Source organism: Microcaecilia unicolor, chromosome 7, assembly GCF_901765095.1.
Source record: "Microcaecilia unicolor chromosome 7, aMicUni1.1, whole genome shotgun sequence".
Taxonomy (NCBI): domain Eukaryota; kingdom Metazoa; phylum Chordata; class Amphibia; order Gymnophiona; family Siphonopidae; genus Microcaecilia; species Microcaecilia unicolor.
Genome location: NC_044037.1, coordinates 307,066,350 through 307,093,748, shown reverse-complemented (window position 1 = coordinate 307,093,748; position 27,399 = coordinate 307,066,350). Strand labels below are relative to the sequence as shown.

Here is a 27,399-nt window from a genome sequence, read left to right as displayed (position 1 = left end):
GGCCCAGCCTTGAGCTCTGCCTAGTCTGCCTTGCCTAGAGGTTGTTAATATATGGCCTAGCTTTAAGGCTACCACTGGAATATTGCTGGCCAGAGCTATGCAGCCTAAAAACAACTGAAAAAGTACTGACCAGGCCAAACAACAAGTAAATGATGTAATATTTGAAGAATCTGCAAAAAGCAGGTCTGAACAATGAGTTCTGCCACAAATTGGTACAATTTTTAATTCAAATATAGCACCTGTAATGAAAGATCAGATGAATAAAATGGAGCTTATTAGTTTTGGTATACAATGATACAGAGGTAATACAGAGTTCATGAGAAAGGTATGAAAAGTATTGCAGCCGGAAGATGTGAAACTGTTATCTCAACGCTTCCCAAAACATGTTGATAATTAGCAGTAGCTGAGAACGGAAGGAGGTGGGCACATCAGATAGCAGATCACATGGGAAAGTATGATCTCCGGAAGTTGAGACATATTAGGAGCTAGGTATCTCACCATTCACTTCTATGGAGAAGATAGAGTATAAAAGAGGGGAGAGTTTGGCTCAGTTTGAGAGTCTCTTCTCCAAGGCTTCAGTCAGACGGCGAAGCCCTGTGCGGTTGAAACCAGAATCTGATGTCTGTATTTGTACCAATTTGAAGACTTGTCTTTGGGTAAGAAATAAAATGTATCTATTTATCTAAACCTATCTCTGTCTCTATTTTTATAGATTCTGTCTTCTCTTTACCTAACATTTAGCCTACAAGGTAGATCATATACAAGTGACACTCAGTCTTTGCAGAAACTTAGACAGATGTTTAATAAGATTTATGTGGGAACATAAATGGTCCAGAATATACCTAGATCTAGAAAAACAGAAAGCAGTAGTTATGGGAATTAGTTTTCAATTACGGCTCCTAATGCCACCCCAGAACAGACCCCCTTATGATTGGGTGACAATGGAGGTTAGAGAAACTATACAGAACCTGATATATGAAATAGGTACTATTAGTCCCCCGTGTGAAGGAGTCAGATAGAGGTCTAGCAGAGGGGAAATTAAAACAAGGTCTGCCTAGTTTCTTCTTCTTTCTTTCTGCTGTTGTGTTTGGGTTCCCGTTCAGCCTTGCGGCCCGTTTGAGTGCTTTCTTTTCTGGCTTTACTTAGTTCTATCCCTGTGTTCCTGGCCTAATCCACTCTTGGTTTGTGTCTTACTACCAGGGGTGTGCTTGTAAATTGTTAACAGGGGGCTCTCTCTCGCCAGCAAAGTAAAAGAGAATTCAGGAGGGGCCCAAGCCCACATTTTGGGATCCATTTGTTAAAGTAGCCATGGAGAACCGGCTCCCAAAATTCTTAAAAACTTAACAAACGGCTCTCGAGAGCCTGTGAGAGCCTGCTCCAGCACACCACTGCTTACTACTGTCGCTGTGCTCTGTGCACTTCTGGTCTGTTCTTGCCTGTGTGCTTATTGCAATTCTAGTCCGCTCCAGTCCTGCTTGTTCAGTCCAGTCCTGGTTTATGTCTTAGTACTGTCTGTGTGCTCTGTGCACTTCTGGTCTGTTCTTGTCTGTGTGCATATTGTACTTCTAGTCTGCTCCATTCCTGCTTGGTTAGTCCAGTCCTGGGTGGAGGGTTTTGCCTGCTGCTGCCGTTCGTCGACAGCAGCCCAAGAGTTCACATTGTTCCTGAGTCTGTGACTGTTTGCTTAGAGCCTGAGACCATGACAGAGGGACCTTAAGGCAGTGACAGGAGTCCAGAATTTTGACCCCATCTAGTACAGTTTTGTGGACAGAGACAGGGGGCATGGGTTCTCTTCCAAGCAGATTCTCTTCCTGGATGATGGAAGCTGTGAGGCGATAATGGGGGGGCTTGGTATAGTTCTCCACAATAGGAAGAGAAGGAAAGGTTCAAAACAGAAAATGATAGGCTGGAAATCTTGAAGGAAGACTTTGGAATGAAGAATTTGGAACCTCAACAAGTCCCTATTGGCCAGAGTTGGCTGGTGTTGGACAGCTGAATACCTGGAGTTACCACTTCCCATTGACTATTCTCTGATATCTTTTTGCAGTATAACTCCAGCATCTGACACTCAGCCCTGATAGTCCTCTCAGCTTTATGGTGGCCACAGCTGTGACAGAAACACAATCACCACAAAGTCTCTATAAGATTTACTGCTGCAATTGTGTCCTGGCATCAATGCCTTGAACGTAGGCATTACCATAGCAGCAGGAGAGAGCACCTGCTCACAACTGAACCTTGTTAAAAATTCCTGGGCTGTTGCTGTGATGCAGAGATCAGGAAGAAACTGACAACGCGTGGAAAGGGGTCATGTCCTACAATCGGCTTGGGCAGGATGGAAGCTGAATTGAGATGACTGGTCTGGATTTCACAGTCTTGACCTTGCTTCTTCAGGAGATGGGGTTGGAGAAAGGGCTCTATAATGGCCAGTGATTACAATCTGTGGTAGAGAAGAGGCTGCAGAAGAAGCTGGAGAGGTGACGGCCAGAGGAGAGAGGGGAAGAAGAAATCTTTTTCAGAGTACGTAATTCTAAAACAAGGAAATATGATATGAGGCAAGGGGATAAACTGAAGAGTAACATTAGAAAATATTTCTTCATGAAAAAGGAGGTGGATGCAAGAATAACCTCCCTGATGAGGATAAAGAAGTGCAACGGAATTTTAAAAAGTGTAGGCAAACATAGAGGATCCATAGCTGTGGGGAAAGGGGGGAAGGAGTGAGGGGTTAAAGCCTGGGATAAGCACAGAGGATTACATAAGTACATAAGTAATGCCACACTTGGGAAAGACCAAGGGTCCATCAAGCCCAGCATCCTGTCCACAACAGCGGCCAATCCAGGTCAAGGGCACCTGGCAAGCTTCCCAAACGTACAAACATTCTATACATGTTATTCCTGGAATTGTGGATTTTTCCCAAGTCCATTTAGTAGCGGTTTATGGACTTGTCCTTTAGGAAACGTCTAACCCCTTTTTAAACTCTGCCAACCTAACCACCTTTGACACGTTCTCCGGCAAGGAATTCCAGAGTTTAATTATGCATTGGGTGAAGAAACGTTTTCTCCGATTTGTTTTAAATTTACTACACTGTAGTTTCATCGCATGCCCCCTAGTCCTGGTATTTTTGGAAAGCGTGAACAGACGCTTCACATTCACCTGTTCCACTCCACTCATTATTTTATATACCTCTATCATGTCTCCCCTTAGCTTTAAGGGCTAAAGCCTGGGATATGCAAGACCCTTAACCATGAGGGTTAAAGCCTGGGATAAGCACAGCTGGGGGGGGGGGGGGGGGGAAGTGAGGGGTAAAGCCTGAGAAATGCACAGAGGATCCTTGGTTGTAGTGGGAGCTGGGTAAAGCTGGGGATAAACACAGAGGATCCTTAATTGTGTATGTGGGGGGAGGGGCTAAAGCCTGGGATAAGCACAGAGGAATCTCTTAGCACTAGGGGGAGTGAAGGGAAAAGAGGATCTTTAGCTGTGAGAGGAGAGGGGTGAAATCCTGGGATAAGCACAGAGGATTCTAAACTGTGGGGGATTGACAGGTAAAGCTTGGGATATACACAGAGGCTCCTCAGCTCTGGGGGGAATGAGGGGAAAACCCTTGGGTAAGCACAGAGGATCCTTAGCTGTGAGGTGGGAGTGAAAGGTAAAGCCTTGGATAAGGACAGATGATTCTCAGGTGTGGAGGAAGAGAAGAATAAAGACTGGGAAGGTCACAAAATGATGATCAGTCATTGATTAAACCAATGATGGAGATAGTTCTATAGCACTACAATCAGTGCCAGGTATTAGGTGCCTTAGGCAAACCTTCAATCTATTGTATTTTCACTTTGTGTCCCTTTAAATGAATAAATGACCATGGGGCCAGGAATGAGCTGAATCCTTATTCATGCTATTCATTTGTGGTACCATTGTAGTAATTGGGGCCACACACAGTGGAGAAGCATTGAGTAGGAAGAAGTAGGAGTCACTTTATTAATCATGTTGAAACTTTTTGATGAGCAGCCAAACAAACCTATCCCTGCCTCACTTTCCCCAAATCCTGTTGCTAATGATGTCAGCATCACAGTTAGAAGATGGCAGAAGGTGGAGGCTTCTAAGTGTCACTTTGATAAAGTCATAAAAGTGTAAGAAAATAGATAAATCAAATCATCCAAACAGCACAGACAAGGATCTCATAAACAGTTAGACAGTACTGTTTCCATCTCAGTGTCAGAAAACAGTAATTTTTAACAATCTCTCTGGCTCTTTGACTCCAGAGTCAGGGAGACTGCATAGTCAAATCAGAGAGAAAAGGAACCCGAAGAGCATAGATAGGGCAGGTAAGTAAAGGCTGCTACTACTAGTTATCACTTTTAAAGTATTACCAGGCATATACAGTGCTGTGCAGATGCATATCACAGCATTGTACATGCCTTCTCACTAGATAATACAATCTAATCAATAAGATCACAGTGCTCCAAAGGGGAAGGCATGAAAATGATGGTAGAAGTAGAGGAGAGAAGGTAGTTGATGCTCCAAGAGATCTGAGGCCATCAGCAACACTAGTGGACAGTTCAAGCTTCTCCTACTTACCTACAAATGCACTCGATCTGCAGCCCCTCACTACCTCTCAACCCTCATCTCCCCTTACGTTCCTACTCGAAACCTTCGCTCTCAGGTCAAATCCCTCCTCTCAGAACCCTTCTCCACCACCGCCAACTCCAGGCTCCACCCTTTCTGCCTCGCCTCACCCTATGCTTGGAATAAACTACCTGAACCCATACGCCAAGCCCCCTCTCTGCCCATCTTCAAATCCTTACTCAAAGCCCACCTCTTCAATGTCGCCACATTGAATTCGGCACATAACCGCTATACCTCCATTCAGGATATCTAGACTGCCCCAACTTGACATTTCATCCTTTAGATTGTAAGCTCCTTTGAGCAGGGACTGTCCTTTTTTGTGAAACTGTACAGCGCTGCGTAACCCTAGTAGCGTTTTAGAAATGTTAAGTAGTAGTAGTAGAAAAGGGAGGATAGTTCCCAGTCTCCCATGTTTTACATCACTGGGGCCACAAATGATTTAGATACGGCCATAACTCACCGTCCTTTGCATGACTCTTTTGCTAGGAGCAAACAAACCTCACTCAGACACCCCCAAAATGTAATAATACTTAGCTTTTTATTAGAAGTTGGCGATATCATGGAAGTGGAGCCAATTATTCATCAGCAGAAAATTAGGCAAGCAGGTAGTAAATCAGGAGTCACAGAATTCAGGTGGACACAGCTGCAACTCTTTGGATGATGATCATCACAATTAGGAAATAATCACGGATGGCAGATAAGTGCAGAAATAGTGGGGCCTTCCTCTGCCCCTGCCTCAGGGAATGTGAGGGCAGCAGCAGATTACAGACACCAGCCCTAAAGTCAAGAGGCCATGCACTGGTCCTGGCACGAGTATCCATACAGTATCCGAACAGTTAACGATTATCTGCCCTTCAGGAAAATGCTGAAGACATATCTCTTCAAGCAAGCTTACCGTAATGACCCAACTTAAGTTTATCAACCCACCCATACTACCTTGCTCTGACACTGTTAATGACCTTGATTCAGATGATACCTTGGACCTCGTCTCCCTATCTCCTCACTCATCCCCAGTCTTTTCTTCTCCATCTCTCCTATACTATATCCCTTTCTATCCCTAGTCCTTTTGCTTATCCTATCTCTGTCAATCTTCCCATATCCAATTCATTTATTTAATACCTTACAACTATTATGTTTACTCAGCTTGTATTATTCTCCTTACAAGACTTTGTTATTCTAGTTACAATGTAAGCCGCATTGAACCTGCCATGTGTGGGAAAGCGCGGGGTACAAATGTAATAAATAAATAAATAATACAAGATGTTTCAGCAGAGCCCCTACAGATGTTGTACGTGACAATGATGACGATGGGTATAGCCCACCACACTCCCAAAAATAGGTTCAGAGCGGGTTAATAGCAAACTATACCATAAACAACAATCATCCAAGATGTATTTATTAATTTATTTATTGCATTTGTATCCCACATTTTCCCACCTATTTGCAGGCTCAATGTGGCTTACATAGTTTTATTAACATTGTCGTTCCAGGATATCAGATACAGTTAGTATTGTGCAGAGATTAAGTAGGGAAGAGAGAAGAAGGAAGGGAGTGATTAGAGTAGTTAAAGAAAGTGGGCTTTCATAACTGTGTAGGTTGGTGAGGTGGATTAGTGAGGTTATCGGTTACAATTAAACATACTTTAAATTGCCAATACTTTCAAGACAGATATTCATGAAACAAGTGTGACTTCAGCAGTTTCCACAAATTAATATAAGATGAGCAAGATCTAATTTCTACTGGATATACATTCTGAGCATTGCGATCTTATTGACCTAGGATGGAGTCCCGACAAACAGTCCTGAATAACAAGATCATACCACAGGGATTACATTTTCTTCAGACAGGAGGCAACGTTTCCTGTATGTTTACAACAGGAGTTCGGGATGCAATGTGAACCAGGAGGTTTTCCCATCTCACTGTACATTGTTGTGTCTCTCTGCTCTAAGCATAGGCGTAGTTTGACTGTTTCATTTGGGGGGGCAAAAAATGGGCGGAGCATATTAGCATATCATTTGCATATATACATATGCAAATGAATATGCTAATATGGAGGACGGAAATGAAATTTACAGGCAAAATATCACAGATGCACATTTCAAAAAGCTGACACATTTCAATTAATAAATTATGAATAAAATAAACTTTTATTTACCTTTGTTGTCTGATCATGTAGTTTTTCTATTCGCTTTGATCCCAGTGTCTTCTGTTTTATGCAGTGTCTTCTTTCCAGTAGGCTTCCCTCTGCTCCCCACCCTCCCAGTCCCATCCATCTCTTGCTCCTTCCCTCTGCTCCCCACCCCTCCCAGTCCCATCCATCTTCTGTTCCTTCCCTCTGCTCACCATCCCTCCGTCCCATCCATCTCTTGCTCCTTCCCTCTGCTGTGCCTGACCTCTCCAAATCCCATCCATCTCCTGGTCCATCCCTCTGCTCCCCACCCCTCGCAGTCCCATCCATCTCTTGCTCCTTCCCTCTGCTCCCCACCCCTCCCAGTCCCAACCATCTCTTGCTCCTTCCCTCTGCTCCCCACCCCTCCCAGTCCCATCCATCTCCTGCTCCTTCCCTCTGCTCACCTCCTTTCCCAGTCCAATCCAATTCCTGGTCCTTCCCTCTGCTCCCCACCCACCCCTCCCAGTCCCATCCATCTCCTGCTCCTTCCCACTGCTTCCCACCCTCCCAGTCCCATCCATCTCTTGCTCCTTCCCTCTGCTCCCCACCCCTCCCAGTACTATCCATCTTCCCTCTGCTCCCCACCCCTCCCCCCCCGCGCGAGGTCCAAGATGGTGACTCCGTTTACCCCCTCTCTTCCTCCCTCCCTCCCTCCGGCGCAGGCAGCAGTCTTTTCCAGCATTCCTGGCAGCTGTAGCGATATACACGCTGCCTTCGGTCTGCCCCGGAAGCCTTCTCTTCAAGTTCCTGTTCCCACCTATGCGGGAACAGGAACTTGAAGAGAAGGCTTCGGGGCAGAGCCAAAGGCAGCGTGTACAACGCTACCGCTGCCAGGAACGCTGGAAAAGACTGCTGCCTGCGCCGGAGGGAGGGAGGAAGAGAGAGGAGTAGACGGAGACGCTCCGTCCGCTTGGCTTCCCTGCCCTCTCTGTCTGCGGTCCCGCCCGAAAGGAAATGACGTCAGAGGAAGGCGGGACGCAGATAGAGAGGGCAGGGAAGCCAATCGGACGGAGAGGAGCGCGTGCCTGCATGTGTTTTTTTTTTTTTTTTAAACTTTTTTTTTTTTTTTAACTAATGGCGCGGCAGCGCCTCGCGTCGTTTGGGGGAGCACTGCCCCCCCTCGCCCCCCCCAGTCTACGCCTATGGCTCTAAGCACAGGTGCCCTTGGCCTGGATTGGCCGCTGTCGTGGACAGGATGCTGGGCTCAATGGACCCTTGGTCTTTTCCCAGTGTGGCATTACTTATGTACTTATGATAACAAGGGGCCCAGCATGCACTAGCTGGAAATGCATTATTTAAGCCAGTGTTTCGAAGTCCGGTACTGGAGTACCCCTTGCCAGTCATGTTTTCAGGATATGCACAATGAATATGCACTAAAGAGATTTGCATATAATGGAAAACAGTGATTAAACTATAAAGGGAAGGAAAAAAAAACCATGCTTTGGCAGCAGCTTGAAAATCTCTCAGCCAGAGCAGAAAATACGTGGTTTAAAAAAAACAATGTTTCTGGCAATAAGGTAGGCCTCAGAAGCCTGAATTTCACACAAAATTGTCAGGATTTTTTTATCACCCCATAGTTCAACAGGTATGCTAAGGAGAGATTTCTTTAACAGGAGAGTATCAACAGCTGCAGACTCCAGTTAAAATGGAAAAGAATAGCTGGTCGATATTCAGCCTGTGGCAACCACGACGGGCAGAATTAGGTCCAGATATTCAATGCTGGGCCATGTCCAGGCAGCAGCATTAAATATCTGGGGCTAATTAAAAGTTGTACAGCCCAGCAGGTTATTCAGGTTTGGGACCCATGTAAGACACTTAGGTCCAGATCCTCCCTCCCTCACCCAGAACAGAATACCCCCTTCTGATCCCCCCCCCTTCCCTCCGAAAAAGATCAGGGCAGGCCCAACCACCCCTCACCCCTCCCAGGCCTACCTTGATGGTCCTTGGTTTTCTAGCATTGTAAACAGGCAGGGCTGATGCCCACTCAATCCTGTCCAGTGCAGCCCCCTGTTGAAAATGGTTGCCATGACTTCTAGTGGCAGCCCTGTGGTACTACCCACGTACCATGAGGCTGCCAATATTGGGCATAGCTGCCATTTTGAACAGGCAGCTGTGCTAGGCAGGAACAAGTGAGATATCTGCACCGGGGGCGTAGCTACTATGGGGCCACGGGGGCCTGGGCCCCCATAGATTTGGCCCTGAATCCCCCTGTCGCGACCCTCTCGACCCCCCTTCCCGCCACCAACCCTCCCCTGCCGCCATCACGTACCTTTGCTGGCAGGGGACCCCAAGCCCCGCCAGCCGAAGTCTTCTCCTCGGCCGTGCAGCGTTGCTTGCTGAATGATCTAATCAAGTTTTTGTGCGTGCGTCTGACATCAGACGCACGCACAGAAACTTGATCAGATCATTCAGCAAGCAACGCCGCGCGGCCAAGAGGACTTCGGCTGGCAGGGGTTGGGGTCCCCCGCCAACAAAGGTACACGGCAGGAGAGGGTTGGCGGCGGGAAGAGGGAGGTCGAGAGGGTTGTGGCGGCAGGGGGGGGTGAAAGTTGGCGGCGGGCAGGGGGGGTCGGCGGCACCAGATGGGGCTAAAATGTGCCTCCTCACCTCGGGCTCTGGACCCCCCTCCCGTCGAAGTCTGGCTATGCCCCTGATCTGCACTTAACCAGCCAAGTGCTGACTGTGCCCCTGGAACAGCCCCAGAATAACCGGTTTCACATTGGGTGCTAACTGGTCATATTCCGTGGTACTAACTGGTTAGGTGCTGCTGACAAGGACCTATTTCTGACCAGTTAAATTGCTTTGAATATCGACCCCCTTATATATGTTATAGAATTGGCCTTCAAGAATCTTTAAAAGGTTGCCAATGACATTCCTTTCAAACTGCTTTTTAGCTTCTGCAGTATTAAGAATAATATTAATCAAAACGCATTTAATAGCTGGGATAGGTAGATGGAGAATTGTGCCTGCCTCTTTTTGGAAACCACTGCAAGGGCATTAGTCACCCCAGGTGAGCTTTCGGACTCTATCTGATCCGTTGTACTTCTGTTTACCTGTATCTCTACAATTGTCATTGCTGTTTGCAGGCTGACAAAACCTTGGCTGCTGGACCTGCTTTGTGCTGTCTTCCACAATTAGCCACGCCCACTCCGGATGCACCAAGGCTGACTAACCTTGGCTTCTGGACCTGCTTTTGCGTTGTCCTTCCGGATTAGCTACGCCCACTCTGAACTCACCAAGGTGACATCATCCGCCACTATTTTTGCCCACTCAGGAGCAACATTTGCCTCATCACCATCTCTGAGCTGTTGTACTGCTGTTTTACCTACCTGTATCTCCCTGTGGGAGGGTTTTAATGAGAAGAAGGAAAAAGGAGAAATCCTGCTAAAGTGCTTTTAAAACACAAACAGGTTTATCCTTTCTAAGGTGAACTATCATTTCTTTTGCCTTAGTAAAAGCATACATGTGGCTGAACATTGTTACATTTTGAAAGAGGGGGGGATGTTTCCACAGCTCTGCCTTCATGTAGAATGTCCAATAGTAGCAACATTCCATGTAGAATCTCCAATAGTATCTATTTTATTTTTGCTACATTTGTACCCTGCGCTTTCCCACTCATGGCAGGCTCAATGCGGCTTACATGGGGCAATGGAGGGTTAAGTGACTTGCCCAGAGTCACAAGGAGCTGCCTGTGCCTGAAGTGGGAATCGAACTCAGTTCCTCAGGACCAAAGTCCACCACCCTAACCACTAGGCCACTCCTCCACTGTTGCTACTACTTGAGATTCTACATGGAATGTTGCTAGTGGAATAGCAACATTCCATGTAGAATCTCCAATAGTAGCAACATTCCATGTAGAATCTCCAATAGTATCTATTTTTGTTACATTTGTACCCTGCGCTTTACCACTCATGGCAGGCTCAATGCGGCGATCCGCCCCGGGTGTCAGCCACCCTAGGAACGCCACTGGTTTGCTTCTTTTCTTGATGACTGCACTTTTTCTGTTTCCACACCTACTTCAAACTGAAATTCATATCTTTTATGCCGTGATGTTCCACAGAGTTCTGTTCTTTCCCCTTTTCTTTTCAACCTTTTCCTTAATTCTTTGGCTTCCCTTATCCATGCCAACAAATAAAATTCTATTTCTGTGCTGATGATTTTCTTCTAGTTTGTAGTCTTAACTAGGATTTGACTCCTTTACAAGAAAGTCTCCCCTCGATTCACAGTTTGCTGACTTCCCCATCAACTAATTCTGAATCCCTTTTTTTGCTCTTTGGGTTACAGGTGGTTCATCTAGTCCATCTGTGACCCCTCTGCTACGTGGCACCTCAGTAACCAGGGTCACTTTTATTTGGGTTATCATAGACTCCCAGTTTTGCTTTGGTCCTCAAATCTATGCTGTAGTAAAGTCTTGTTTTTTTCTCTTTGGTATATCTCTGCCCATATTCAACAGATCGCCAAAACCTGTCGCTTCTTTATCTACAATATTAGCAAAATTCGCCCCTTCCTTTCTGAATACGCTGCCAGAACCCTTATCCACACCCTTGTCGTCTCTCGCTTGGACTATTGCAATTTACTTCTCACTGGTCTTCCGCTCAGCCATCTCTCTCCTCTCCAATCTGTCCAAAATTCTGCGGCACGACTTGTTTTCCGCCAGAATCATTATACCCTCAAGTCACTTCACTGGCTCCCTGTCCGCTTCCGCATTCAGTTTAAACTTCTCGTACTGACCTTTAAATGCATCCACTCTGCAGCCCCCCATTACCTCTCCACTCTCATCTCTCCCTACATTCCTCCCCGTCAACTCCGCTCACTGGACAAATCTCTCTTGTCGTCCTCCTTCTCCTCCACTGCTAACTCCAGGCTTCGCTCCTTTTCTCTCGCAGCACCTTATGCCTGGAATAGACTTCCTGGACCTATACGTCTAGCTCCATCTCTACATGTTTTCAAATCTATGCTGAAAACCCACTTTTTCACTGCTGCTTTTAGCTCCCATTACTTCCCTCACCCGTAACTGTCTTGTCTGTCTGTATTATTTAGATTGTAAGCTCTTTTGAGCAGGGACTGTCTCTTTGTGTCAGGTGTTCATCGCTGCGTGCGTCTGGTAGCGCTATACAAATGCTAATAATAATAATATCCGTTCTTTGCGTAGTTATCTTGAGGATGACGCTTGTGCTACATTGAACTATATTCTCTGGTAACTTGAAAACTTAAACTATTGTAACGTTCTTTATTCTGGTCTTCCAGCAATTCTTTTGAAAAAACTACTATTAGTTAAGAATACATCAGTTCATCTGCTCATGCGAGCCGGTATGATCATGTTTTCCCCCTTTTTGCTCATATTCAGCATATGATTCTGACTTTGGCATATAAAATTCTTCACTCAGGTTGTCCTTCTGATCTTGCATCTCTCATCACTTCATGCGTACCTGCAGGTGCTTCTCTTTTCCTCCTCACAACACTGTCCTACAGCGCCTTCAGTTCATCATTTGCACCTTACATCAACCCGTCGTCACTCTGCATTTTTCCGTATTGCTCCTCACTTCTAGAATTCTCTACCTGAGGTTATTCGTGCCGAGCAATCATTTATCAAATTTAAGTTGTCCCTGAAGACCCACTTTTTTACTAGGGCTTTCTGAGTGGGATAGTGGGGGCATGGTCCATGGGCCGATGCAGTTGGCTCCGTGAACAGAAACAGTTTTTAACTTGTGTTTTTCTCCTCTTTTCTCTTTTATCAAGTTTGTAGTTCTTTTCTGATTTTTGCAGTTTTATATTTGAAAAGTATTAATCTACAAACAAACCTCTTCCAGAGACGGGAAGGCGGTAGAACTAGAGGACATGAATAGAGGTTGTAGGGGGCCAACTCAGGAATAATGTCAGGGAGTACTTTTTCATGGAGAGGGTGGTAGATACCTGGAATGCCCTCCCACGGGAGGTGGTGGAGATGAAAATGGTAACGGAATTCAAAAACGTGTTGGGTAAACACAAAGGAATCCTGTATAAAAAGCATGGAATCAAACAGGCTTAGCGGTGATTAGATGGTAACACCAGTAACTGAAAATCAAAGCCAGTGCTGGGAAGACTTCTATGGTCTGTGCCCTGAAAATGGCAAGGACAAATCAAGGTCAAGTATACATACGTAGTATCACTACCAAATAAGAACATAAGCACCACCATACTGGGAAAAGACCAAGGGTCCATCAAGCCCAGCATCCTGTCTCCAACAGTGGCCAATCCAGGCCTCAAGAGCCTAGCAAAAACCCAAAAACAAATCAAAAATGTAAATTAATAATGTTCAATGGACTTTTCCTTCAGGAATCTGTCCAAACCTCCTTTAAACTCAGCAAGGCCAACTGCTGTCACTACATTCTCCGGCAACGAGTTCCAGAGTCTAACTACGCGCTGAGTAAAGAAAAACTTTCTCCTATTTGTTTTAAATCTACCATATTCTAGCTTCCATCTTGTGTCCCCTGGTTTTGTTGTTGTTTGAAAGTGTAAACAAACGCTTCACATCTGTCCACTCTACTCCGCTCATTATCTTGTAGACTTCTATCATATCACCCCTCAGCTGCCTTTTCTCCAAGCTGAAGAGCCCTAACCTTCTCAGCCTTTCCTCATAGGGAAGTCGTTCCATCACTTTTATAATTTTTGTCACCCTTCTCTGCACCTTCTCCAATTCCTTTATATCTTTTTTGAGGTGCAGCAACCAGAACTGAACACAATACTCGAGGTGCGGTCTCACCATGGAGCAATACAACGGCATTATAACATCCTTGTGTTTATTTTCCATCCCTTTCCTAATAATTCTCAACATTCTGTGGGCTTTCTTAGCCGCTGCAGTACACTGAGCAGAAGTGTTTAAGAAATTGTTGAAGACAAAATTGTCTCGGCTTTTTTTTTTAATTATGAACTTTTATTATGGTTTGATTTGTTTTTAGTCTTTGTGCTTCTTGTAAACCACCTAGTTATAGGTGGTACAGAAAATTTTGAAATAAATGAATAAATCTTGTTGGGCAAACTAGATGGACCGTACAGGTCTTTATCTGCCATCATCTACTATGTTATTATGCTATTTTGTAATCTGCTTTGAAAGGCAGTATATCAAGCCCAAATAAACATAAACATCAACTTCCAGGTTCTTAGCTCCCCCCCCCCCCCCCCATCAAAATGGAGAATTTGAACATTAAGCAGAAAAATTAGTACCCTCCATAATGAATTCAACACCCCAGTAGAAACAAGAGAGAGGCAGGGAATCGTTCACACCAGGAAGCAGCAAGTAGAGGCCAAAGCACCAAAGGTGAGGCAGAACACAAACTGTGACATGACTCAAAATACCCCAGGACTCCATCAACTATGCTGGGCCAATGTGGAACCCTGAGTGATTCTGCGCAGCACCTTGGAGGCAGTGACGTAGCCACAGGTGGGCCTGGGTGGGCCGGGGCCCACCCATTTAGGGCTCAGGCCCACCCAACAGTAGCACACATTTAGTGGTATCTGGTGGGGATCCCAAGCTCGGCCAGCTGAAGACTTCCCCCTTGATGGTAATGAAAACACTACTCTCCATGATACTGACACCTGAGCATGCTCATTTTTCAGCGCATACCTGCTTTCCCACCAGCTGAGATATTTTTTTGGTGGTGGTTGTGTGTGTGTGTGGGGAGGGGGAAGAACACTTGGTGCCCACCTACTTCTTGCCTAGGCCCACCCAAAATCTGTTGTCTGGCTATGCCCCTGCTTGGAGGGAATCTCTCTCAGTTAACCCTAACTCTGGAGAGGGTGTCAGTGTGTATCTATGAGCATATGCGGACAGACTTAAATATCTTAATATGTATACTTTGGAAGAAAGGTGGGAGAGGGAAGCTATGACAGACATTTAAATACCTATGTGGCATGAATGCACAGGAGGTGAGTCTCTTTCAATTGAAAGGAAGCTCTGGATCGAAGGGGCATAGGATGAAGGTGAAAGGGGACAGACCCAGAAGTAACCTGAGGAAATACTTCCTCACGGAAAGGGTGGTGAATTCATGGAACGGCCTCCTGGTGGAAGTGGTGGAGACGAAAACAGTATCTGAATTCAAGAGAGCTTGGGACAAGTCCATAGGATCTCTAAGGGAGTGATAGGGAGAGTAGATGACATGGATGGGCCAGATGGTCTTTATCTGCCTTCATTTTCTCTGTTTCTATGTATAAATGTGGGTGAGTATGTGGTTGTGACTGCCTGTCTGTGTGTACACGTGTGCATGTGTAAGTGTGTGTGTGTGTTTGTCTGCCTGTATGTGTCATCACTGCAGCAGTTGTGTGAGAAGTAAACAAACTGGTATAGAGGGAAATAGGAGAAAGAGTAACTTTAATAGTGAGAAAGTGTTTCTAATGGAATGGAGAGTCTTTATCCGTCTCTAAAGTAATTAAGGAGATAAGGTTAAGTTACTTGATTTCATTATTTAGACTACAGAACAGAACTGCTTACAAAGAGGCAACCTGCATACAGGGAAAGGCAGAAGATACGCAGTCAAGTGTAGCCAGACTTTAATTTGTGTTTGAAGAATACAGGGAACTTTTCGTTTAGAATGTTTAATTTATATTTCCATATTAATCCGAGAAACACTTCTGCTTTGGAAATCAGCACTGAATTATGTACATCAAAGAAATAAGAAAAAGTCTCAGCACAAATTCAGGGAAGACCCAGGCCTGAGGTACAAGAAGAAAAATATCTTAAGTCGTCAGTATATGCAATTAATGGGGGGGGGGGGGGGGGGGGGTTTACATCTCTGCAGCTTGGGGGGGGGGGGAGGGGAGGGGAGAAGCCTATTGAGCAGACTTCGCATTTAGAAAGGTAGTCAGCTGTATGTGTCAATCAATAATATATCTCATATCTGAAATTTAACAAGACATTTACAAGTGTCTAATCCCTGTCCAGCTCAAATGGTTGAAGAGGTAGTTAATCGCATGCTTGAGCACTCTGGAGCCCAGCTAAACCCAAAACTCAAAGGATGACCGGGGAGCATGATTTTATCATCATCCCCCCCACACACACTTTCTTTCTAAAGGAAAAAAAGAAAATAGTCTGACAATCAGAGAGGTTTTTAGTACCTGTATTTTAGATTTAATTAGATTTAATTACCTGCCTTTCCAAACCCAACTTCATAACAAGTTATAAATTAAAGTACAGTCAATATTTCTATGCTCAAGGGAGCTTATAGTCTAGGTGTCTATTAAACTATATACAGTGCAACCCGCTTAAGTGCAAGGGTCTGGGACCAAAGAAATACATGCAGTTAACCGGAGCGTGCACTTAACCGTTGTGACCCAAAGAAGCTTGACATCTGATAAACATATGTACAGTATACAGTCTTCGTTAACTGACATTAGGTTTACTTGAAGTAATCAGTTATAGTCCTCTGTACACTAATGGGTCTGTGAGTTCCATAACCTACATCTGCCAGACGGTAAAAACTGTCATAGCACTGACATCCAGTGGCCTCCAAATAGGCCTGCACGGTGTTGAGACTCTCCAGCGCTCTTGCAAAAGTGACAGGTGGAGGTTGTTGAATTTCATCAGCATGTGCCTCGCTGCTCATTTCATCATCTGTTTCATCATCAGCCGTTGTTGCCTGCATGTAGGCGCATATCTGGACATCAGTGCTGTCGTCATCTGTTTGTAGATCGTAATCAGCAACTACGTAGTGATGAAACTCCTCTTCAGTAACACAGGCTGGGATGTCAATAGCCTGTTCATCTGACGCGTTTGCAACAGCTGCATCTGTTTCGTCCCTCTCCACATCCCTAACAAAGCTTGCCCGCTTGTAGCAGTTCACAATGGTTGCCTGTGTAACATGATTCCAGGTTTCTTTCCGCATATGTAGGGAATCAAACAGTGATAGATTACGAGCCAGTTCAACAGCACGTTTATCTTTGCCAGTCTGGTCATCCATAGCGCTCAGTCGACGTAGCACGAGCCCGATAATGTTGTTTGAAATTGGCTATTATGCCCTGATCCATAGGTTGGATCAGATAGGTAGTGTTTGGTGGCAGGAAGACCACCTTGACATTAGACAGCCTGACATCATCACTGTGTGAAGCACAATTATCACAAAGTAACAAAATCTAACGCTTTTGTGCCCGCATTCTAGTGTCTAACTTCTTTAGCCACTGCTTCCAAATTTCCCCAGTCATCCATGAATTTGCGTTAGCCTCGTATGACACAGGAAGTTGTGTAACATTCTTGAAGCAACGGGGCTGTTTGCTCTTTCCAATGACAAGTGGTTCCAACTTCTCACTCCCATCCATATTGCAGCAAAGGAGGATCGTCAGTCAGTCCTTCGACGTTTTACTTCCTTTAGTTTCGGCTTGTTTGAATGCAAGTGTTCCATCAGGAACCGCTCGCCAGTAGAGACCATTTTCATCAGCATTGAAAATGTCACGAGGTGCAAACTTGTTCAACATGGTAGGGAGAACTGAAACAACCCAATTTTCAGCACCAAAGTCATCAGTGTCTTGTTTTTCACCATGCTGTTTCTTGAATTTTATGTTGTTCCTCTCCTTCCATCTTTCCAACCATCCAACAGTGGCTTTGAATTCAGTTAGTCCAAGACTTTCGGCTAGCTGATTAGCTTTCTCCATAAGCAGTGGACCACTGACAGGAAACTGTCTGCTCCTGACTTGAGCAAACCACTGACAAAGAGCATAGTCTACCTCCTCAGCTTTTCCCGCCCGTTTTTGTTACCGGTGTGGATCGGTATTGTTTTGCCAGTCTTTCAGAAGCTGGTCTTTCTGGTTCAAGACACGTGAAATTTGACTGGGATTGACACCATATTCTTTAGCAATAGATACTTGACTTTGTTTGTTTTCTAATTTTTTAAGAACTTCTATTCGTTCAGCCAGTGTTAAAGTCTTACAATTGCGTGACGATGACGACGACTCCAGTGTACAGTCTAACAACATTCTTTTGCTTCTTCTGCCTGTGGCAGTTAACCAACGAGATTTCAAATTTACTGCCCCTTTGTCAAGCGCCAATTGACTTCCATATTCCACATGTGCGCTTATGCGGAGTCTTTCCTGCAGAGGAACGGTCTTAAACCATGCATATAAGTGAATCTTGCACTTATCAGTGGTGCCCTAAACCGAAACTTGTCCCCATAGAAATTGATGGCGCCAAAAACGGGACCGAAGTACAGCATGCAAACAGAGAATGCGCTTATCCAACGTGCAGTTAAATGGAGTGCACTGTATAGGGTAATAACATGCTTTAAATAAGAATTTACACCTGTTAAAACCTATAACCTAGGCTGGCCCTACCTCTACGCCTAGAGCAGCAGAATATAGGAGTGGTGGCATAGTGTCAGAATGATGGACAGCTGCAGCAGGCCTTTCATCACAATACCACACTCAAGGCCTGCCATGTCCTGCCCTCTCCAACAGTCCCACATCTCGTTGAGTTTCATATTGCTGCGGCCTCGGGCCCAGGCAGAGTAGGGTGTTGGCAGCAGTAGCATCCCAACAGAGGGAAGGGAAGGTGAGATGCTGGATACCTGTGGGGTGGTAGGGAAGGGAAGAGATATGCTGGACATAGGGAATAGGGAAGAGAAGGGGAGAAATGCTGGGCTCAAGGGGTAGGAAAGGGGAGATGCTGAACAACTGGGGGGGTATAGGGAAGAAAAAGGGAGATGCTGGACTACGGGGAGGTACAGAAGAGAAGCTGAACATTGAGCAAGGGGAAGGGAAGAAAAGGGGAGATACTAGACACAGTGCATGGGGGCAGATAGAAAGAAAGAGGAAGTTAAGAGGCAGAGGAAGGAGAAAGATGGGGGAAAATGAGGACTCAGGTGAAGCAAATGGAAAGCTGCAAGTACAGGTAGTAAAAAGGGAGACTGAAGACTAAGAGGGAAAGTTAGCAATATGGGTTATTTTACCACAATTTATGCAATGAGACCTTGTTACTAATAACAATGGTTAACAGAAAAATAACCCATCTTAACTTCTCCCCTAAATGGTAAGGAGGGGTGAAAATTGAATGGATAGAGAAATAGAAAAATATATTAAAGAAAGCTGAAACATTAATGTCAGAGATGAATACAGTGGAGGAACTGAAGAAGACAAGAGGAAAGAAATGAAATGACAAATGGACAACAGGTCCTGGAAACAAGAAAGGCAAAGGAAATTGGGAGCAAGACAATTAGAAAAGTAAAATAGTCAAAGATAGAAAAAGAATTTTATTTTCAATTTAGTGATTGTATTAGAGTTACCTTTGGGGGGAAATACATCACTGTTCCTAGTTCTCTAATGTTTCACTGCATGCATAGCATGGATTCTTAGGATTTCAGTTTTAATTTTATTTCCATATTTCTGGTGTTAGTTTGTGATAATTTCTTCTGTTTTTGTACTTGGTGATGGTCTATCTCTGTGTTCAGCTTGTGTGACCAAGGCCAGGTATTCTGTTAGCATGGGGTTTCTATATAGAGATCTGTAATAATCCAGTTTTCCCAGTAGGTTTTGTTTGCGGAGCTACTGCTAGTGATATGCAACTTATCCTTAAAATCGAGCGTGGTACCGGAAGATTAGAGGGTGGCCAATGTAACGCCGATTTTTAAAAAAGGCTCCAGGGGAGATCCGGGAAATTATAGACCGGTGAGTCTGACATCGGTGCCTGGGAAAATGGTAGAGGCTATTATTAAAAACAAAATTACAGAGCACATCCGAGGACATGGATTACTGAGACCAAGTCAGCATGGCTTTTGTGTGGGGAAATCTTGCCTGACCAATTTACTTCAATTCTTTGAAGGAGTGAACAAACATGTGGACAAAGGGGAGTCGGTTGATATTGTGTATCTGGATTTCCAAAAGGCTTTTGACAAGGTACCTCATGAAAGGCTACAGAGGAAATTGGAGGGTCATGGGATAGGAGGAAATGTCCTATTGTGGATTAAAAACTGGTTGAAGGATAGGAAACAGAGAGTGGGGTTAAATGGGCAGTATTCACAATGGAGAAGGGTAGTTAGTGGGGTTCCTCAGGGGTCCGTGCTAGGACCGCTGCTTTTTAATATATTTATAAATGATTTAGAGATGGGAGTAACTAGCGAGGTAATTAAATTTGCTGATGACACAAAGTTATTCAAAGTCGTTAAATCGCGACAGGATTGTGAAAAATTACAAGAGGACCTTACGAGACTGGGAGACTGGGCGGCTAAATGGCAGATGATGTTTAATGTGAGCAAGTGCAAGGTGATGCATGTGGGAAAAAAGAACCCGAATTATAGCTACGTCATGCAAGGTTCCACGTTAGGAGTTACGGACCAAGAAAGGGATCTGGGTGTCGTCGTCGATAACACACTGAAACCTTCTGCTCAGTGTGCTGCTGCGGCTAAGAAAGCGAATAGAATGTTGGGTATTATTAGGAAAGGTATGGAAAACAGGTGTGAGGATGTTATAATGCCGTTGTATCGCTCCATGGTGCGACTGCACCTTGAGTATTGTGTTCAATTCTGGTCGCCGCATCTCAAGAAAGATATAGTAGAATTGGAAAAGGTGCAGCGAAGGGCGACTAAAATGATAGCGGGGATGGGACGACTTCCCTATGAAGAAAGACTAAGGAGGCTAGGGCTATACAGCTTGGAGAAGAGACGGCTGAGGGGAGACATGATAGAGGTATATAAAATAATGAGTGGAGTGGAACAGGTGGATGTGAAGCTTCTGTTCACGCTTTCCAAAAATACTAGGACTAGGGGGCATGCGATGAAACTACAGTGTAGTAAATTTAAAACAAATCGGAGAAAATGTTTCTTCACCCAACATGTAATTAAACTCTGGAATTCGTTGCCGGAGAAAGTGGTGAAGGTGGTTAGCTTAGCAGAGTTTAAAAAGGGGTTAGATGGTTTCCTAAAGGACAAGTCCATAAACCGCTACTAAATGGACTTGGAAAAATCCAAAATTCCAGGAATGACATGTATGGAATGTTTGTACATTTGGGAAGCTTGCCAGGTGCCCTTGGCCTGGATTGGCCGCTGTCGTGGACAGGATGCTGGGCTCGATGGACCCTTGGTCTTTTCCCAGTATGGCATTACTTATGTACTTATATGTACTTATGTTTCTAATCTAGAGAACATTGCAATACTTACAGTGATGCTTTTTTCTAGACAGGCTCATTGCTGTGTGAGTTCTTGTCCTGAGTGACTTTCATAGGGTTTTGTATTACTTGAGACCTGGATTGGCCGCTGTCGGAGACAGGATGCTGGGCTTGATGGACCTTTGGTCTTTTCCCAGTATGGCGGTACTTATGTGCTTATGCCAGATAGTGCAGGAATACCAAACGTCCACCCATGACACACCTCCACTACAAAAAAAATATATATTTTTAAATAATTAATGTGCACTTAGCACGCAAACACAGGCAAAATATTGTATAATCCTTTAATGCATTTTCCAGTAGCCTGTTTTTCTATACTAACACAGCCAGACCTTGTGGTGAGAGGGGGCCAGAGCCCGAGGTGGTAGGGGGGCACATTTTGGTCTGCCGCCCCACCGCTTCCGCCGCCCCCCGCTGCCTCAGCAAATACCTCGGCTGGCGGGGGTCCCCACCCCCCCACCAGCTGAAGCCTTGTCCAGCCGCAGCATAGCTTTCTCTTCCTCTCATGTCCCTGCATCTCCTTTTAGTGAAATTGAGCATGCTCAGTTTCACTAAAAGAAGCATGCTGGACATGAGGGGAAGACAGAGCAGGGCAGGCAACACGGTGGCTGGACAAGGCTTCAGCTGGCAGGGGTTGGGGACCCCTGCCAGCAAAACCAGGGGCCCAGAGGAAATTTAGGGGGAGGCACAGGCCCCCATGACCCCACATAGCTACTCCACTGGTGCGTGGGCTTGCCGCTCGTTCCAGCCACTTTCTAGTGCAGCTGAAAAATGGCAGCAGTCAGGGTTTTTTTTTAAAAAAATAGCCACATACTAATTTCCCCATTAGCGCACGGCCATTACCATCAGAAGCCCTTACCGACACCTATTTAGGAGGCAGTAACAGATCCCTCACTACTCCTCCACTAATCAGGTAGCATGTGGTAATTTTTTTTTACATTTGTACCCCACGCTTTCCCACTCATGGCAGGCTTAATGCGGCTTACATGGGGCAATGGAAGGTTAAGTGACTTGCCCAGAGTCACAAGGAGCTGCCTGTGCCTGAAGTGGGAATCAAACTCAGTTCCTCAGGACGTCAGACTCACAGAAACAGAAGCCTGCGCAGCCTTCTACATGGAATGTTGCTAGTGGAATAGTAACATTCCATGTAGAATCTCCAATAGTATCTATTTTATTTTTGTTACATTTGTACCCTGCGCTTTCCCACTCATGGCAGGCTCAATGCGGCTTACATGGGGCAATGGAGGGTTAAGTGACTTGCCCAGAGTCACAAGGAGCTGCCTGTGCCTGAAGTGGGAATCGAACTCAGTTCCCCAGGTCCAAAGTCCAACACCCTAACCACTAGGCCACTCCTCCACTCACATATGCCTGCATTACCCGATTAGTGCAGACATACCTATTCCCTGCTCCGACACGCCTCCCATGGCAAAATATTTACTGCTGCCCAAACTACCGTCGATGCTTTAATGTGTCCTATGGTAGTATGCTTTTTTTTTTTTAATTTATAAATTTTATTGAAACAGCTTCTTAATTACAACATAGAGCCTCCGGCTCTCCAACATAATACATCATTTGGTATATCTTAACCCTTAATTTTTACATTGCTGTTTTCCCCTCATTATTCCCCCCTCCCTACCCCCCCAGTCCTCCCTCCCCTTTTCCCCTCCCTCTACCCTCCCCCTTCCCCGTCAATGGTCCGAGTTACCCCTACCCTGTGGGTTCTTTGCCCAAAATATCATCTACATATATCCATTCCAACGCCTCAGGACTATAGCAACCCTTTCGTCTATCTGTCAATTTTTCCGATTCTATTACCCCTCTAAATTTTGCCAACCAGTTGAGAACTGTCGGCCCTCTCTTCCGCTTCCAATTCAATGCTATTATAGTTTTTGCTGCAGCTAGGCCCATTCTTTTAAGTCTCTGTTGCCATCTCTGCCCCCTCTGGTTCCCCCACCTCAATAGGCACCACTTAGGGTCGCATGGGAATAGAACTTCCAGGGCCTGTGACAATCTTTCAGAAATTTCCCTCCAGTAGGGCTGTAACTGTTTACATTCCCACCAAATATGATAGAAAGTTCCCCTCTCCTTCCCACACCTCCAACATTCACCTGAGGCTCTGGGATACATTTTTTAAAACTCTCTCAGGCGTATAGTACCATGTGTTTTCCTTAATTAGAACACATATCGAGGCCTTCTTGACCTCCAATCACACCCGCCTCAATTCTGCCTCACTCATATCCTTTTCCCAAGCCTCCATACATGGGAGTTTGTTAGATTGGCAGAGTTTTAAAAGGGGTTGGACGGTTTCCTAAAGGACAAGTCCATAGACTGCTACTAAATGGACTTGGGAAAAATTCACAATTTCGGGAATAACTTGTATAAAATGTTTGCACGTTTGGGTAGCTTGCCAGGTGCCCTTGACTTGGATTGGCTGCTGTCGGGGACAGGATGCTGGGCTCGATGGACCTTTGGTCTTTTCCCAGTATGGCATTACTTATGTACTTATGCTCTACCATGGCTCATGCAGTTCCAGTTTCAACCATAACTAGAAACAGGCTATCTCCTTCAGACGTGCAGCCTACTAGAGTTGCCATCAAAGCCAACACCAGCCTGTCCAGATCTGTAGAAGCCTGCCTTGTTTTAATTAGTTCTATTTTACATTGAGTTTAATGTATTTTCCTTCAAATTTACTATTATTATGATTACTACATTGTAGCAGGAAGTCTTGTATCTCCAGGTTTATCGTTGGAAATGGTGTTGTTTGGAAGATTTTAATATACATGTTCTGATTTTATGACAACAACAGACACTCTAGAATTACAACAATTAGAGAGATCAGTCCACACACATTAGAGGTAACACTCTGGACTTAGTTGTTTTTTGGGAGGAGGAAGAATTTGATAAATCATGTTACTTCAAAATTATTTGCTGAACCCGTCACTTGGCTGGATCATTTTAAGATATATTTTTAGATTACTTTTGAAGCTGCCAAGATCTATCTTAAATTAAAAACTTTTGAATCCTATCGTAGAGACCAATATGAGATTCAAACTGTCAATGATTTATGGCTGTCATCATTAGAATTCTTTACTTTTAACTAGGGCTGCATTTTGGAAGTAGGCTGTGAAAACTGTAAGGCTGTTTATAGCTATTCTGCAGACTGTTTTAGATTCTTTAATTTGTGATTTTTCACTTTGTGTTTATTTATTTATAACATTTATATCCCGCTTACAACTAAGCAGGTAACATAAAACATACATAAAATCAATAAAAACAATATAATGAATACAAAGCAATCATCGACACAATAAAACATCGTCAACCAACAAACTCAGCAGATATATGCCAAAGCCAATAAGTAGATTTTCAACCTCAATATGTCAAACAATGTCAGTAGACATAAAACTGGACAATCAAATATCAGCAGTAACATCAAAATGCTTCAGAACACAATGGAAACTGAGAAGAAAAAGAGACTATTTCCCCAGACAATCTTTCCGGATACTGGTCCAATGAACAATACTATCGCAACTAGACTACTGCAATGCAGCATACACAGGGTGCAAGCAAAACACACTAAAATCACTGCAAATAGTCCAAAACATGGCAGCAAGACTGATTTTCAAGAAATTGAAATACGAAAGTGCAACCTCATTGCTTTGAAACACTACATTGGTTACCAGTCAAGGCAAGAATATTTTTCAAAGTCAGCACCTTAATCTTCAAGATACTATTTGGAATCGCACCAGAATATATGCTTAACGTGATTGAACTATCCTCAAGAAATGCTAGCCCAGTAAACAGAAACCACCTACTCCTAAATCTACCCAACTGCAAAATCACCATCCACAAAAATATCTACACAGTAGGATTTAGCTACCAGGGTTCCAAATGGTGGAACTCGATAACAAAAACCATAAGAAGCATCAGAAATCTCCTCCAATTCAGAAAAGAAATGAAAACCTACCTCTTCAAAAAATTCTCAGCTAATAACAAAGATATCGTCACCTTCGTTTCAAATCTACCTCTTCAAAAACTATATAAATAAACATCACTAAAACTCTACAACTGAACACAAAAGCTACTACTACCTTTTGCTCTTCAAATCTATATCTTCAAAAACTCTATGAATAATCTTTCCACATTGCACAACATTATTGTAACGCCAACAAAATGTAAAGTAAGCCACTTTGAACTGACACGGGAGAAGGGTAAGCGAATGGGTTTATGGGAGGACAGTACATGTCTGAGGTGCAAACATAGAGAAGGAACATTGATACACACTTTTCTGGAGTGCACGAAGTTAGCCCAGTTTTGGAGCAAGGTAGTGGAAACGTTGGAGTGCACATTAGGAGTCCCCGTAGAATGGTCTTACAAGATACTGTTGCTGGGAGATGAATCTCAATTAAGTGAACAAGGCCTGCAATATTCTCAGGTTCGGTTTGTGGGTGTCGCCCTTATGGTGGCACGGAAAACACTATTGGCCCACTGGACGCTTGAAGAGCCCCCGGTTGTCAATCTCTGGTTAGCCAGAATGAAGCAGATGGCTTGCTGGGAACAGGAGCGCTATAAGTCTTTGGGCCAGCGTGGACGGGGATTTGGGCATTTATGGCAACTCTTTGAGACACTGTATCTTGGGTCCCAGGTCTCTCCAGGAGTGGGGGGGGGGGGGGGGGGGAGGGAAGGAGTAAAATAAAAAACGAGGTGGAAGGCTATGTGTGATAATAGCTGATGTGATCTTTGTTCATGTGTATTGGTAATTGCAGTTTTCATGTATACATAGGCTGTGAATTTGTATGAAGTTCGAAGTTGTTTATCATACTGGATATACGAGCTGTCCTTCCTCTAGTGTTAATGAAGAGAATTTGCTGTTCTGTTATGTTTGCTGCAATGTATGAAGATTTCAATGCTCTGTTATATGCCTTTCATACTTACAATAAAAATATTTTCCAAAAAACCCTGAAATTTGTTTTTGGATAATAGTGGGATACAAGAATGCATAAATAAAAATCAAAATTAAATAAAGCACCAGGAGGTTTCTTCCAGCCTGAAGGTCCAGCAGTGGAAAATAGCGTTGTGGCTAGTAACTACGCAGTGAACTCCATAGGGCACCACTAGCTGTTTTGCTCCAGTGGACCGCAATGAACGAACAGGGTGGTAACGCTGCAAAGTCTGTTTAAAATAATCCGGAACCTTTCCATTCAATATCCTAAAAATGAACATCACTTTACACTGTACTCCTCACTGTATCAGGAGACAGTGTAAAACTTTCATTCAACTACTCACATGGGGTTAGGTTCTATATATAGCGCCTAAAAATTCTGCAAGAAAAAAAAAACCTAGTCGTATTCACTAAAGTACGCCTAAATTTCATAGAATAGGCTTAAATTTCTTTGCAGTATATAGAATACGCAGAGCGCCTCTCCATACAACCAAATTTAGTCACAGCCAGCTATGCCACGTTTTACTTGGCATAAATCCCAACATCTAAATTAGGGGCACAGCGTGTGTATTCTGTAACAACGAGCATAGATTTTAGAAAGCCCATGCCCCTCCCCCTTCTAAGCAACTTAGAATTTACATGCACCACACTACAGAATACACTTAATGAGTTGTACACATAAATCTTAATAGCAATTAGTGCTGATAATTGCTTGTTAACATCCACTTGACAGGGCTGATTAGCTAGTTAACCAATTAAGTTACAGATATTATTATAGAATACACTTCGATTTCTGCATGGAAATTAAGGCACGATATATAGAATCTGGCAGATCTGTTCATCCCAATCCCATAATTAATCTTGCAGCAGTGTTGTTGTATCATCTCCAATGCCAGCAAACAGGAGGAGGCCAGTCCCATATACAAGTTAATCCGACTTTGTCCAAACAAGACTTTGCACCACCATATATACTATCTGCTACCTCATTTGCTTATTTCCGATCTGAGGAAGAAGGGCGACCTTCGAAAGCTAATCAAGAAATGTATTAAGTTATGTCCAATAAAAAAAGGTATCATCTTATTTTCTTTTCCATGTTTTATTTTGTTTGATTTCTATTGATTCGCCACCACCCGGAAATCCGAGGGTGGAATCATAGGTTTTATTTTATTGAACATATGCAACTGATAAAATGATCCTTGTGGCAGATAAAGACCTGAATGGTCCCATCCAGTCTGCCCAACAGTCACACTCATTATCAATTCATGATTAAATCAACAATGATGAGTCTTTCTTTGGCGTTTCTGGGACATAAACCGTAGAAGTCCGCCTGGCTGGAGTTGCCGTCAAGCTCACTCCAGCCTATCAAATCTCTCTCGTCATCTGCGGGGCCCAGACCGTAAAATTCTGCCCAGCACTGTCCTCGGTTCCAGCTACTGAAGTTGCCATTGAAGCCCTTTCAGACTATCCTAAACTGGATTGTCATATAAAGACACAGACCTACCAACTCTGCCTGGCACCAGCCTCAGTTCTTTACAGCCCAAGTAACTG

The 27,399-nt window shown here is 44.2% G+C and overlaps 1 long non-coding RNA gene across 1 annotated transcript in view; it reads right to left on the bottom strand.

Moving 5' to 3' along the window:
- The window catches only part of LOC115474451, a 93,402-nt gene that overhangs the window by 17,538 nt on the left and 48,465 nt on the right, over nt 1-27,399 (bottom strand). The window contains exon 2 of the long non-coding RNA XR_003942860.1: nt 20,902-21,116. This is a non-coding gene — a long non-coding RNA (uncharacterized LOC115474451). The remainder of the gene's footprint in view (nt 1-20,901; nt 21,117-27,399) is intronic.